The sequence below is a fragment of the Gracilinanus agilis genome, chromosome X, assembly GCF_016433145.1.
Source record: "Gracilinanus agilis isolate LMUSP501 chromosome X, AgileGrace, whole genome shotgun sequence".
Lineage (NCBI taxonomy): Eukaryota > Metazoa > Chordata > Mammalia > Didelphimorphia > Didelphidae > Gracilinanus > Gracilinanus agilis.
Window position 1 is genome coordinate 62,781,923 of NC_058136.1, and position 12,419 is coordinate 62,794,341.

The window sequence follows — 12,419 nt, forward strand, 5'->3', positions numbered from 1 at the left end:
GGAAGAGGAGCAGGATCAGCAGCAGCAGGTATCACCAGTGCTTGGAAAACTCTGACGAGAATTCCATGGGGGTGGGGTGGGGAGGAGAAATGTGGTTTCTTTTGAAACTTATCTACTCAGAGAGAATAAAGGGTTCTGAACTCCACTTCTGGTTGCCATGAATGTAGGATTTAAATTAATGTCCAGTACTTGAAATATTATTTTTATAAAGTTTATTATCTGACAAAATATAATCAGGTGACTAAATTTTTCTACCTGCTCAAAAATCCTTGCTCCACTAAAGCCGCCACAGGAAGGAAAAATCCCAAGAGACAGAACGAAAAATCAAGACATGACTAAATAAAGACTAAACGAAAATATTTGTATGAGCATAAACACATCTGTGTATGTAAATATGCATAAATGTGAGAAATACTCTTTTAAACTATTCCTTAGAAATATGCTTCCCTTTAAAAAAATAACCCTTCGGTTTTATTGGACGTGTGTAGTGTGTATGTGTATGATTTTTTAAAAATCAGATTGATTTTCTTGACATTCTTGTATTTGGCAGATTTTAATCTTGATTCTGTTGTATTTTTAAATAGTTGATCCTCTAGGAATAATGCTTTAATGATTTTTTTTTATATTTCAGACAGTGTGCTGCAAAAGATGGAAACTTAATTTGTTGTGACAATTGCCACAATTCTTTTTGCAGAAAATGCATCTGGCGCAATTTTGAGCAAAACAAGATATCAAAAATAATGGATGAAAACAACCATTGCCATTACTATATTTGCCAACCTGAGCCTCTGTTAAATTTTATTACCATATGTGTCAGTGTGTTTGAGAATGTATCACATTTGGTGCAACAGAAGAAAAAAAAGCTAAAGTTTGCAAGTGATGAAAAGAAATGTCATCATCCACATAAATTCCACTCCCCGCCAAAAGGTATATATTGTACTGAAGAGAAAACCCAGTTAGATGATTCTTCCTTTCATTCTATAACATTTTTCCATCATTAATGCTTCCAAAAGATTTTATTAAAAAGACAAAAGATCTAATTCAGAACAGTACAACTATGATCTCTAATTTTCTTAAATTTTTGGAAAAAGAGGACTTCCTGAACAGTGTATTTTCCTTCTGGTTGTTGACTGGAGTTGCTCCAGCCTGGGCCTTCCCAATCCCCCACCCCTACCACCACCACCGCTGCCCCTTCCCCTTCCTGCGGTAGCCATGAAAAAATTCTTCCAAGAGATCAAGGTGCATATCAAGTTCAAGAGTGCAGGGTCCAGGCAGAAACTCACAGACATGGTTGGAGTAAAGGGCTCCAAGGAACAACAGAGCCAACAAGCAACCAAGCAAACCCATCAGGAACCTACCAATGAAGCCCAAATGGCAGTGGCGGCTGCACTGGCCAAGCTGGAACAGAAATACCCACAGTATTGAGGACCCACATCCCAAGATTACATCTGGAACCAAGTGAAGAAGGAATTACAAGCAGAAGCCACTGTTAGTGGGATCTCTGAGTCTTCTGGAGCAAATGTGATACCTCAGGCTGAAGAGGAGGGCTCTGAAAACCTGTCTGTAACTGGGGTTTATGTTACCTGCCCATATACTGGAGCTATCTTGAGAAAGGACCAGAGGGATGCCCACATCAAAGAGGTCATTAACAAGTAGGGACAAAGACCCAGGTACTGCTTCCATTGTGAAGATCCATACTTTCAACAGGGACCAAGAGAAAGTGAAATTGGGGGTGGACACCACTGCCAAGTACCTGGACAACATCCATCTTCACCCAGAAGAGGAGAAATACAGGAAAATCAAATTGCAAACAAAGTGTTTCAGGAGCAGATAGAAGGTGCTAATGAATTTTTCAGGGCCATTGTGTTTGAGAAGACAACTCTCCCTGTTCAGAACAAGAGGCTTTGGAAGAATTCTGTGTGCTAGGGCAGGATGCCCAAGTAGAGAAGCTAGAACAGCACAAAGTTGCACTGCAGAACTCAGAAACAGTGTGGACTCAGCTGGCGTGGCAGCAAGGAATCTTCAAGCCCTCCCCTCTGGCTGCCCAGTTTGACCTATCTAGGAACTTCTTCAACCTCACAACTGAGGAGCTCAAACGGGAGCAAAAACTAAGGACAGATACTGTGGAATGGCTGTCTGTGCTTCCAGAGCCAATGCAAAGCCATGCAGGAGAAGGAGGAGCAGAGGGAAATGAGAAAATATACCTATACCCTCCTACGGGTCCACTTTCCAGATGGGCACATCCTCCAGGGTACCTTCTATGCACTCAGGCACTGCTGTCTGCACTCTACAGCTATGTGAGGGAGGCACTGCAAAGTGATTGGCTGCCCCTTTGAACTGTTTCCTGTAGGCTGGCACAAACTGTTTGGAGGACAGCTTAGCCTTCAACCAATGTTGGCTGGTGCCTTCAGCTCTTCTAACTTTCTCTTGGGATGCAACCATCATGGACAACATCAAGGCATCAGGGGCTGAGCAGCCCCCAGGAGCTCTGAAACCTGAACTTCTTGCTACTGTGGAAAACCTCTCATGAAATAAAAGGCCAGACTCAAATAAAATTTTTTTAAAAACAGCCAATAATCCACAAATTAGCTCAACTGGAAAGTTAAATTAATTGAAAGCTATTAAATCTGTGATGAATGACATAAGTAAGAGTCACAAGACATTAAACAAATATTTAAACAAGGAGTTTCTGAAGATGTGAATTCTTTAAGTGGTTTGCTAGTTCCTCCACCTAGTGCTAGGTAGGGTGTTCAAGCTTTTGTTGATTCAATTCAAAGGTAGACAAAGCAAAGTTAATCCTATCTTCTGTCTAGTGTGTAAATAGAATTAGCTCTAGCCCATTTATAGTCAAAACTCTACTTACCCTAGGCATAGAGATGATGTCATCCCCACCTCCCTTAGTGGGGAGGGGATGAGTTACCCACACGTGCCAATAAGTAACAAATCAAGAACAAGGGAGTGCCCTTTGGGCAGTCCAAATCAGTGTAGAGGCTGCCATTTGTCCACTTGAATTAGAGGTGGACCCACAGGAAGCGACGAAACACACTATCTCTTCAAGTATGTCAGTTACTTCCTGCTTAGGGAGTTCCCGCTTTGAACATGGTGCTGAAGGATCTCTGAGGAGACTGCAGGCAGCTTCAACTCTGAATGGTCGCGTGGGTAAGTTAGGCTGACTTCCTTGGCCTACCTTGGTGTTTTCCAGACTCTACCTTAAGTAGGCTCTAGCCTATCTGATTGCTAGGCCTTGTGGCTTGTAGTCTAATTTATTTAGCCTTTTAACCTTCTCTCTCTGTCCAGGCTTCTGCAGGCCTGGACTATCCTCTCCCTCTCTTTATTTCCTTACCTTTTACCTTCCTAATTGTAAATAAACTACCTTAAACCCAATCCTCACTTGGGTCTATTTTAATTACCGAATCAATCTGAATTGTTGATTCCTGGCGGCCACACTTTAAATATATATCTATAAAATATCTAAAATCTCCCTCTTACACTAGTGAGGTACTAAGTAGGAGTTCTTAAGTTAGTTTTATCTCAGCAATGACACTAGAGTAAAGAATTCTCTTTCACAGTTAACCTTAGATTACTCATGCTATTTGCTCCTCGTTTTAATGCTTATTGACCAAACTTGATCAGGGAACCTTTTTTATTCTTCCCTTTTTATTTGTTCATTCCCCATAGAAATCATTCTAATTCTCCCCTATCTTGAAACTTATCACATTTTCCTCTCCCTATTCTTTTTAAAAAGAGGATATTTTTGTCATTCATTTGTGTTTGATTCTTCATGACCCCATAGATATTCATAATCTTCAGTGTGCTAAGTGAGTTGTTACAGTGGATAGAACCTCCTATCTTGGAGTCAGGAAGACTGAAACTTGAATATGGCCCTCAGACATTTACCTGCCTTTGCCTGTCTCAATTTCCTCATCTGTTGTTGGCATTATATAAGCATTAGCTATTGTTTTTTTGAAAGTCATTTCTTTTGATAAAAATATATGTACCCATTTCTGACACATGACTTCCAGAGACATGTGTCAGGTAGATTTCTCCACAGGGCTTACTATCTGGTTGTAAGAACTGGATTGTATCAAGGCTAGTGGTCTGTAGAGGGAAGGGAAGAGCAATTCCCATGGCTCTTGGGTTTACTGTTTCTAGTCTTGTTTTCTGCTGATCAGTGATGGTGGTGGCACAGATGTTGGGACACTTAACAAATAGAGGAATTTGTAAAAGTTATTATAGAAAAGGCAAGGCTGGGCCATATATTGCTGGGCAGCTATATTGGGTGAATGAGAGTGAGAAGTCACAGCTCTCACTAAGATTTTGTACCTGAGTGTTGAGGAGGATGGAAGTACTCTTAACTGCAAAAAGAAAGTTTGAAAGGGGAAAAGATTGGGATAAAGATAATTAATTTTGTTCGGGACATGTTGCCTTTGGGATTCCAAGGTCTAAATATCCAACAGGCCAACTGAATGATGTGGATCTGAAACTTAGGGATGTGACTGGAGTTTTTAAACATAGCTCTGAGAGTCATTTTCAAAAAGATGATATCTAAATGCACAAGTGCAAAGAATATCACCAAGAGAAATGAAAGAGGAAAGGCACCAGGAGAATTCGAAAACACCCATACTTGGGATGTGCAGTGTGAATAATGAGCCAGTAAAAAGAGGAGGAAGGATAGAGAAGTAGGAAAACCAGCAGAGTGTAGTATCATAGGACCCAAGAAAAGAAGGAATACCATAAAATAGATGGTCAACCTTGAGGTCTTCAACTTTCAAGCTAAGTGAACTTGGGGGTTTTCAGATTCCATGTGGCTACAAGTTTTGGGGTTTCTAGATTCCACATTGACACAAGCCATAGTAAGAAATGCTATTATCTTATATTCCCCACCGCCTAAGGAGGCAGAATCAGAAGAATTTAGGAAAGAAATGATGGAGCCTAGAAGTAATTGTTAATAACAGAAGATAATTTATTTTAAACCCTGAGCATGGCTAGAGAGAATTTCCATCTAAGAGTGAATTCTTTGGGAAGATAATTGGAGAAAAAAAAGATACTATGGAGGAAAAGTGGTTATTGATGTAGTCACAAGGGCAAATGGAACGGCTGAGAAATGGCTCAGCTGAGTTCCTGTCAAGTTCTACAAGTGACTGTTGATCATTGACAACTTACACATGCCATTAATATTCCAAATTAGGGGAACAGTTCTCCCTCATTTTAATTTACTTCTCACTTTTTTCCTCTTATAGCAAGTTTTCTGAAATCATAATGAAGGAAGCCTTAGAAAGACAAGGCCTAAAAAATGGGGATTTTGGAAGCAGATAGATGAAAATTTTTAGCCATTTTAAATGATTCAGGTTCAAAGAGGTCCCAGGTAATAAAGAAAACATGGCAAATATCAGTGCCAAAAAGGGGGAAGCAATACACATGCAAATAATAAATTCTAAACAGCACTGTTAATAAATAAGATTCAGATAGAATACTGAATTGCTTCCCAGTACCACTAAAGTTTATACATTTTGAAGCCTCAAGGCAGGAAACTATGAGATAAGGAGGGAGCCTTTTGTGCCTAGGAATGCTAAGGAAAATCACCTATAAACTAGGCCTTCAGTGGTAAATGAGTCCTTACTGACAATGAATAGATACTTTAGACAGGCTAGAACTCAATTGAATCAGGAAATCCCATAATACTGAAACAACAAGAGAATTATTTCCACAATAATTTTTATCTACAGGCCTTTTGCTTTGGCTGTGACTCAGTTGCAACATTATTTCTTTCATGCAAAGTAATAATTAATAGGAGTAAAAAGTCTAAGCTATTTAAGCATGTTCATAGTTAAACTTGATGTAGTAGTTAAAGGTAAATGAGAACAGTTTCTTAAATTCCTAGCGTGTCAAACTCCCCAAGGGTGGGGGAGGGGGGGTGAGAGAGGTTTAAAATTAGGGAAAGTTAGAAGCATTTTTAATTTTGAGAATTTTTGGAGTTAATTTTAATTTTAATTTTGAGACTTTTTAATGTGACTTTTAAAATTGTTTTGAAGCTGAAATGGTCATGCAGTCATTTTTAATATGATTTTGGAATTTTTGTAACAAAATATTTAATTAGAATTTTACTTGGTATTAGCTGATTTTCTATTTTGAGCCACAAGTAGCTCGGAAGACCATTGGCTGATTTTTCAAGCATTGATTTAAGCATCAGTGTCAAGTACTGATAGTATTGCAGATTAAGGTTAGCAGTGTGTTTAAGCTTTGTAGTAAGTAAGTATATTGGGAGTTGACAAAGTCCTATTAGAGAACATATTCATAGATTTCTCTTATTTTCCCTTATAGTGAATGAAGCCTTCTGTACAAAGGCGAAATCAACAGGAGAGAAAGGGTGTGGAAGTCATTACATCAGAACCCACCATCAGGACCCACCAGATTCAAGAGACTAAAGACTTTGGGGGGTATTGGGGTCATGTGCTGGTTGTCAGAATTTGCCAAAGGTAGACAGCCTACCTTTCTCTAGCACAAGTGTTAATGGCCAGGGTATTTGGGGACTGGCCAAAATGCCAATTGTCCATACCTGTACCCTAATCTTTTCCACCATTAGTAATAGGGTCAAACTCTATAGCATCACCCATTTGTCAGTTTGTTTGGGCAGCAGTGTCAGGCCTTGCCCAAAAGGAGTGTGTGTCAACATAGAATCTAGAAACTCCCAAACTTGTAGACTAGTAAGATTTGATGAACCCCAAGTTTTAAGGCTAATTTGTAAGTTGGAGATCCAAAATACTTGTTCCCTGTTCCCCTGAGAATCCACCCTGAAGGGAATCTCATTTTAGCACTTTCAGAATGAATAATGGACCTTAAGGTGAATGACAATCCCAGTTAGGTGGAGCTCTTTTTGTCTTGAGTGGTGTCCCTCATTGTGTTAGAGACCCTTTCCCAAGAAGACCCACACCTGGGCAGAGACTATCATTTTAGTGTCCATTATAAATAGCTCCTTCCCTTATACCCTAGCTTCTGGCTATGATTCCTTTCCCAAGCTTGATTGTATCCTGTCAGTATAGTTTGAACATTCTCATGTCCTTGTAGCTATGGTAATGTCAATCATCTTTCCCCAGCCATGGCTCCCCCAGATGGTATATAGGTATCCAAAATTATTTTGTTCCTCGGAGTTGTCAATCTAGCGTGGTCAGCTCTCCCAGCTGTCAGTGGCCAGAGCAACCAAAGTCTCCAGTTTCAGGGGCCTAAGTGGGTGAATAGCATGCAACTCTGTGTGGAGGCCTGGAGGAGAGCACTGAACTTCTTTCCTTAATTAAAGAGTGGCTTTTCTGACTATTTAATAGTTCTTTTTTTTTCCAGTTATGATGAGACTCCCATCTCATAGGTGCTTTGAGGCAGCACTCATACCCCATCCCTACCCTCACTCCCACACTCAAGACCAGTTTTTTATCCTTAAACAGTATTGATACCATGCTTGAAGTTTGGATAGCTCAGGGGACAAAAGATTGAAGTTTTATGTGATATCAAGGCTATTTAACATTATCTCATTACCTGAACACACAATATTTGACTATGATGGCTCAGGTCTTGACAGAAAAAACCTAGGACTATGAATTCAAGAACCTTAGGAACAGCAATATTCCCCAAACTACCAGGCCTTTTCCAGCCCAATTATATGACCATTATTAAGAAAGAAAATTCTGTGAAGAGGGAAATTCTTTTTTTCTCTTCACCACAAATAAATGCTAACAAACTGCAAGTAGGAGACAGATAGACACAACGGTCCTAGAAGTGATAACATCCCCTTAGACCAGTGATGGGCAAACTTTTTAAAGAGGGGGCCAAAGGAAAGGAAATGCTCATCTGTCAGTCTGTTTCTAAGGCAACTCTTTCCAAGTTTCATTGGATTGTATCCTACTTGTTGTATTCATCAGATCAGGAAGAATGTTGCATGGCTGGATAAAACATTTCAGGGGGCTGCATCTGGCCTGTGGTCCGTAGTTTGCCCATCAATGCCTTAGACCATGGGTCTAATCTGTCCCTCAGTCTGCCCCAATCTCCTCAAAAGAGGTGGCAACCGAACTTGAGGCTTTAGCCTGTATCTCTCTCTCTCTCTTTTTAACAGAAACCTGCCACTTTAGCAAAACTGCACCACCTGATCTCAAAGCTGAGATTATTGAAGATATTCGAAGGCCAGGATTCAGTGTAAAAGAAAGGGGAAAGATCCTTTTTCAGAATCACTTAAGTTTCATAGTGGTTGAAGCATAACTCTGTACCACCAAGTTGTTTATCAGTCATTCAAACAAGCATTTATTAAGCAACTACTCTGTGCCAAATATTGTTCCTGGTGGAGAGGTGGGGAAGATTCAAAATCCAAAAACAGAATGACATTTTACTGAAAGAGTTTATATTCTATAGTGTAAGAAAACATGTCACATATAAATATATGTAAAATAAGTCAATTCATCTGAAATAATAAGGTACAGAATTACCAGTAATTTGCTCTTGTGTTATAGTAGAACATATAGTAAAAAACATGGTTAGTATATCATAGTCTCATATAGTTGAAGACAGTGCATAATCTAGACCTGTAACAATCTGGAAGGTCTTTTACCTTCTGTCATCCATTTATATATAAAACAGGATCTTTTTATGGCCTCTGATTCAGCAGAGTCTCATCAACATCCTATAAAGCTCATTTCTAAAGTTTAAAAGAGAGACACAGCTAAATCCAATTGCCTAAATTCTAGTGTAGTATATCTGGTAGCATGCTGAATCTAATTGATACTGGTTCAAGAGAGCCAGTTTATATTATTAAATTTTAAAACTTTCAATATGACCGTTTATCCATTTATACCTTGGATGCCAGCAAATGTTACAAATCAGGATTTTTTTGGTGATTATTTAGACTTTAAAAAAGGACCAAAAATGTAATAATGCAGATTAAGTGTAAAGATGCTTTATTCATTCATTTTTTGAGAGCTGGTTAAGATATTTACCATTACACTTCTGATCACATTCACCTGAAACAGTTAATGAACTTTTCTAGTGACCTGTTTATTCAAATGATGAACAAGTTTTGCTTTCTGTTCTCTAAGTATCTTCTCAAATTCTTCCATAAATGTTATTTTACATAATGGAACTTTACTGAAAGTAACCCTTAAACCATTAATCTTACAGATTAAAAAAGACAGCATGAACACATTTAAATGATGGATATGGACCAATGATGACCTTAAATGACAAAGATATTATGGAAACAAGGTGGTACTTCATTCTAAAAGCAAAAAAAAACACAACAATTAAAATATATTTTGCAGAGTGGCATAGTGAAGAGGGACAGTCTTAGGTTCAGAGAGTTCTAGATTCAATCTGGCCTCAGGGCTGTGTTGTTCTATGTAAAAATATCTTGACCTCGCTTCCACAGGCAATTCTTTAAGACTAAAGTCACAGAACAGTAGCATATTTACATTGATAGAAGGAATTCCTCCAGCTGGAGTTGGATATACTGGATAAAATCATAGGTTTAACCCAAGCCTAAATGCTATTGACTCTTCTCCTCTCCTCCCCACCAGTGTCCAATGCAGGAATACCTTCTACAATTTACCTGATGAATGATCTTCTAGGCTATATTTCAGTGGTTCTTGACCTGGGATCTAAGAATTTTTTAAGAAGTTTTCTTTAATTAAATTTCAATATGATATTTCCTCTGTAAAAAAAGAGGTGGTAACCAATTGCTTAAAATATTCTATGCAAGCTAGTCTAATCTATAACAGGGAAATCAAATCACTATCACTACCCTCCTTTGATCCTGATGGGAACAGTTCATTCTCTTGAGCCCAATAGCTTTTGCTATCGGCTATGCCTGTCATCCAGGAAAGCAATGTCCGAGATAGTCTTTCATCTATTCCATCACATATTACCTATTTTAGTTATCTCTGCTACTGAAGAACCAGAAAAATAAGCAGACCTTAGTCCTTCGTTTTGCCAAATTATTCCAATTTAAGGAGATGGAAATGATATTAAAGAAAAGCATGGCTGCTGCACCCCAAGGGACACGGTCTACAAATGAAACTTCTTCCATTAGAAACTGAGTCCATTGAAAACAGGGGTATTTTAGCTTTGTTTTCATCTACAGTGCTCAGTGATATACAAAGTAAGCACTTAATATAGAGAGGAAGAAAGAAAACTGAGATGGGGTGGAGAGCCAGCTTGTGAAAAGCTTTAAAAACCAGAGGATTTCATATCTGATCCTGGAAATAATGGAGTTTATGTGTCACTGCAGTTTATGTGAGAGGAGGGAAGTTCTGGTAAATTGCCTCTATTTTTTCAGTGAAACAGGTAAGGTACTTCACTTAAAGGAAAAGTGAAGAAGAATTCATGGAAGTTACAGGAGGGACAGAAAGATTGGAGAATAGGAGAGTAAAATAATTAGCAATATGTAAAATGACAATTTTGCTGAACTTCTCTAGCTGTTTAGATAGAACAGTGGGTGGTAAGAGTTATTCCTAATATTGTGAATTCAGGATCAAAGACAAATCACAAACATAGAGGAGCAATGCAGAACTGATCTTATTCATCAATACAAAAAAGAGCAGGAATTGCAGGGCTAATGGCCACCCTAAAGACTTTTGAAATGGAAGAACTAGAAGTCCTGGGAAAGGATGAAGAAATCCGTTGTGGTGCGATAAAAGAATAAAGGACAAAAGATTATAATTAGATAAAATTTTTTCATGATCAGGGATGTGGACCACTTCTCAGTTGTGATTAGGTAGAGAATTTAGATCATATTTGTGTATTGCTGAGATAGATTAAATGAATGAAGTCATGGGAATGGAGGAGACTGAAGAATTAGAAAATTATTAAAAGAAGCATCAATGGGTATACTAAATTACAAAATACTACAATAGGAAATAAAGTTTTGGAGAAGTCATGGAATTGATAGAAGGAAATGCTTTAAAGAGGATAAGCCTCCAGAATGTGGATTGGGTAGTAAACATTAACAATGTGACTCTCAAAGCAGAAAAGATAATGTTGGCAGAAAAAAAAGCTTAGAAGTAACAAAAAGGAAAAGGAATATTCTAGTTTTCCTTTCATGGCAAGAGAACTCAGGATTGCCCAGTGTGGAGGGAAAATTCAGATGCTTCAGTATCCAGTTCCTACAGAAACCAAAATCAAAGGAGAGAGAGAGAAGTAAGTAATGAGAAAAATTTTAAAGACAAAAGTTTGAAAATACAAACAATTTTAGGAAGAAAATCACATCTTAGACCATAAAAAGATAGAAGTCAATGAGAAAAAGATCACACAGAAGGAAATATCGCCTCCATGTTTAGTAATGACTTAAAGGTATCTAGGAACAAATACTACACAAAAGAAAGAAAATAATCCAAAACTTGATAAGACAAAACTGTGGGTTTTCAGAAGATCATAGAACTATTTCATGCTGTTTCTGAGAGCAAAATTGCAGAGTTCAAATCTGGACCTACACTCTTAACTGTGTGACCTTGGGCAAGTCACCTAACTTCTATCTGCTTCAGTTTCCTCAGCTGTAAGAAAAGGATCATAACAATACCTTTCAGGACTTTTGTGAGGATAAAAAGCAATATTTGTAAAGCGCTTAGCTCAGTATCTAGAACATAGCAGACACTATATAAATCTGAGCTATCATCATGATTTCCCATCATTATTATACTAATTGTCTCTCTTCCATTCTAATTTGTCTCCTAGGCTAATTGAAACTGAAAGCTAGAGATTAAGAACTAAATTCTTAAAAGTATCTGCTGACATCTTGAAAAGACTAAATTTTTAATAAATATTTTTTGAATTTAAAAACTTTCAAACATGCTATCTTCTTATGAAGCTAAGTTGCCCCAAAGGCAAAATGTGCCTTGTAGGAAATAAATAATAAGTATTTATTGAAGTAAATATTATATGTGAAATAGTGGGAATACAAAATATATACACAAACAGGCTTTGCCTCTCAGGAACTTATATTCCATAGAGGGAAACAACAGATATACACATAAACACAATTAAATAATTATATAGAATAAAGACAGCGTTAAAGGGGAAAAAACTAGAAACCAGAGAGAAGAGATTTAACCTTTGAAAGAAACAAAAAGATTACACCAGGAGAGGTGAGGAAAAAGTGAATTTCAGGGATGGGAACTATCTCATGAAAAGGAGAATGGAAACAGGGTATTGTATTTTTTAAATTGCAAGACCAAAGGATAATACAATATAAAGAAGGCTGGGAAAGTAAGTTTAAAATAGGTTGTACAGGACTTTACATGTCTAACAGAGAAGTTTGTGTTTCATTTTATTGATAATAAGGAACCACTATAATTTACTGATCAGGGAAGTGTCATGGCCATGCTCTAAGAATATTATCATGGCAGATATGGGTAACATGGAAGCCTGGATCAATCAGAACTTCTTAATCT

General features: G+C 37.8%; 1 pseudogene; it reads left to right on the top strand.

Annotated features, from left to right (window-relative positions):
- The first annotated feature begins 1,212 nt into the window (after nucleotides 1–1,212).
- Nucleotides 1,213–2,530, top strand: LOC123253603 (annotated as a pseudogene).
- The last annotated feature ends 9,889 nt before the right edge of the window (nucleotides 2,531–12,419 follow it).